The sequence below is a fragment of the Asparagus officinalis genome, chromosome 5 (assembly GCF_001876935.1).
Source record: "Asparagus officinalis chromosome 5, Aspof.V1, whole genome shotgun sequence".
Lineage (NCBI taxonomy): Eukaryota > Viridiplantae > Streptophyta > Magnoliopsida > Asparagales > Asparagaceae > Asparagus > Asparagus officinalis.
This window is the reverse complement of record NC_033798.1, coordinates 11,810,341-11,814,136: the sequence shown is the minus strand read 5'-3', so window position 1 is coordinate 11,814,136 and position 3,796 is coordinate 11,810,341.

The following is a 3,796-nucleotide window of genomic DNA, read 5'->3' as shown; positions in this document are numbered from 1 at the left end:
TATGCGGCACCGTTACATGGCCTCACAAAGGCTAAAGTTCAGTTTGAGTGGGGAAGGACGCATGAGGAGGCTTTTCAGTTGCTAAAAAAGAAGATCTCGGAGGCACCGGTGTTGGCGTTGCCGAATTTGCAGCAGACTTTCAAGGTAGAGACAGACGCGTCTAATTATGCGATGGGCGCGGTGTTGATTCAGGATGGGAAACCGGTGGAATACCATTCTGAGAAGTTTTCGGGTGCTATTGCGAACTACCCAACCTACGACAAGGAGTTCTATGCACTATATCAAGCAATTAAGCATTGGAGGGTGTACTTGTTAGGGAAGGAGGTGGTCGTGCATTCGGATCATAAGCCGTTGGAGTTCTTACATGCCCAGACGAAGCTACAGCAGGCACGGCACATGAAGTGGATGTCTTATTTGATGGCTTTCAACATCATTATTAGGTACAAGAAGGGGGCGACGAACAAGTTGGCCGATATGTTATCTCGCCCACCGATAAGGTCGTTGTTGGTGGCGACGCGTATTCAGCCCTTGGTTCCTTTTGAGTATGTTCAGTTGTATGCATCCAGTAGAGACTTCGGTAGTGTGTTTGAGCAGGCGAAGGCTGGTCGAAGGGGGGAGTATGCACTTGGAGATGATGGCTTATTGTATCGTGGGGCATCACTATGCATTCCGGAGGATGGTGATAGGTTGCAGTGGATTCGGGAAGCACATACCTCGCGTGTGCAAGGGCATTTTGGCATTCAGAAAACGCTTCTCAATCTACGGCGACATGTGTTTTGGCCACGGATGCTTGATGATGTGACCAAGTATGTTGGAGGGTGTAAGTTATGTTGTATTTCGAAGCCTTCTAACAGAAAGAGGGGATTGTACCTACCATTACCGGTTCCTTCTAGGCCGTGGGAGAGCATTTCTATGGATTTTCTAGGAGGGTTGCCGACTACGAAGCGCGGGCATGACTATTTGTACGTTGTGGTGGACCTCGATTATTTCGGATCGGGATAGCCGTTTTCTTGGGCATTTTTGGGATTCTTTGTGGAGTTTGATGGACACTAAATTGAAGAAGAGCACGGCCTTTCATCCACAAACAGACGGACAAACGGAGGTAGTCAACCGGACTATGGTGCATATGTTGCAGGGGTATAATTCCCGGCATCCTAAGACTTGGGATGAGAGTTTACCATATTTGCAGTTTGCTTTTAATCGGGCAATTCATGGATCTTCCGGAAAGTCACCGTTTGAGACTTGTTCTGGATTTTTACCGCCGAGCCCGTTCGATCTTGTGTTTTCAAGTGAAGCCACAGTGGACGGCAAGGAAGGGAGTGAAAGACTACGTGCTCAGCGATTTCTCGAGAAGATTGCAAACATTCATGCCACGGTTGAAGCTCAATTGAAGAAATCGCAAGCTAAGTACAAGGCGAAGCATGATCAACATCGGGTTCCTTGTAACTTTGGTAAAGGCGATATGGTATGGCTAAAATTGAGTAAGGAGAGGCTCAAAGGAGAAGGGAAGAAGTTGAAGCCTATTCGTTATGGTCCATTTCGGATTATCGATCAGATTGGCGACAACGCTTTTCGTTTAGATTTGCCACCTTACTTAGGCATGTATTCGGTGATCAATGCCGAGTACTTGAAGTTGTTTGAGCCTCCATTATTGGATGATGAAGGTGATGACAAGATGATCTTACCGCATGTTGAAGACTTGTGGTTTGATAGAGAGGAGCCACTGAAATAAGATTGCATTTTGGAATGGAAGACGACCAAGACGAGGCGGGGGACGAAGGAGTCGTTTCTCATTGGACGTCAAGGTCAGGTGCCTAGCAAGGCCAAGTGGTTCAACAGAGAAGGAGGGGCTCTAACTTGAATGGGACTTCAAGTTCCTAAAGGGGGGACCCATGATACGGGTGTATCTTCTCTTCGGGAGCTTAGCGATCCTCATGGGAGCTTGAGGATAGATGATTCTCATGGTATCTTGGGAATAGAGTAGAGGAGTTGTGGACGAGGCCATTGGAGGCGACGAAGTCGAAGGATTCGTCAAAACTGCAGGAATTACAGTTTGACTCTGGCCGGTCGACCGGCTTGGGCACGGAGGCCCAGTCTATGTCTCGGGACTGAGAGCGGTCGATCGATGAAGGCTCTACGGTCGACCGGAAATCAGCGGTCGACCGATGGTGGCGCTGCGGTCGACCGGAAACACTGTAATCGATTTTCCAGTTTTTCGTCGTTCTGACCGGTCGACCGCCTTGGGCACTGCGGTCGACCACGTAACGGATTCGGGCCTGGGTCTGTTTCCTGCTCCAGTTGGGATTTCTGTTTAGTATAAATAGAAACACGACTTTTCTAGGGTTTAGAACTCAGATTGTAATCAAAAAAGAGATCAGGGAGGTTGTTATTTGATCTAGAGAGATTGTGAGAGAGAGATTTTGTAAATCTAATTGATTCTCATAACCTAGAGAATGTATTTTCCTTCGCCCTGATTTTAACTCTTGTGTTCTTCAGTTGTTTTCTTCTTATCCACTCTTGATAATTCCGCGATCAAGAGTGCTCGCACGGCAACTCGTATCAGTTTAGTTGAAGCGAGAAGAAAGAAAAAAAGGAACATCTTCAATAGGCTGAACTTCGACCTGAATGCCTGCTGCGGTGATCATTTGAGTCAACACTTCTCCTTGATCAGTCTCCACTTCTTAAATCGCCACCTCTCCTCCGGTAAACTCTTCTCCCTGGAACGGGGCCTCCTCCCGTTAGGATAAAGCTCCTCCCCTTGAGCTGAGATGTTTCCCCCTTGATCTGGCATAATAAGTTCAAGACCAGCGATGGCATAGCCCTCTCCCATATCGGTGTCAGTCGTCACCTCCTCAGGGCGAGCTCTTTTGGCCCTCTCCACCTGCAAAACACCGACATATGTCTCTTGCTGACGCTTCGGTGGGGACGAGGGATCTGTAGAGGAGGCCAGAGCCTGCATTTGCTCAATAATAGAACCCCTGGCATGCTCCAAGCGCTCTTCAACTATGGCTAACTTTACAATTGCCTCTTGCCCTTTGCTGAGCCCCGGCTGTGAGGGATCATATTGGGTTGGGAAGAAATTCACCAACCCCCCATACAACTCCTCCTCCTAACCTTCTAGGATGGCCTCTTCAGTAGGAGCCACTTAAGGCTCTTCAACTTGTTGATGACCTCCCGACCTTGATGGGCGGGGAAGGGCTCTTGATCGACGCCTCTGCGCCATCAGGCAAGATTCACGGATGATGAATCCCTCCTGATTTGCACTCATGCCGCGATACCACTTACAATATGTAAGCTTATGAAGGAGGATACAAACCCATTATGGCAACTCGAACCTCACACCAGTGCATCCCGCGTGTGTCCAGAACCACCCACAAGCACCATCCGCCAACCCCCCTTCAAAACTCAACCGGGGGTTGATATTCCCTACATACAACTGATCATACCCAAATTAGCGGGCAAATCGGCAAGGGATATAGGGTTCCAGATAGCATATTGGATCCGTTCGGAGGATGTGATAACCCGGACGGATGTTCACCATCCATCGAAAAGCACCCAAAGATATACTTGTGTTCCCGTCCATAGCTGACATGTCTCAAAGCGACTTGCCGTATCTCCTACCGGAGAAGTATGGAAAAAGTAGAAGAAATCATAATTGCCGAAGAAGGATAGCTCCTTCCTCATATTGGCGATGTCTTTGAGCTTCCAAGAGAAGCTCTCCAATCATTGAACAAAGGGTATGAACCCTCCTTCTGGGCATGCCGAGGCGCGGACATTAAACACTCATAGTGTCTGA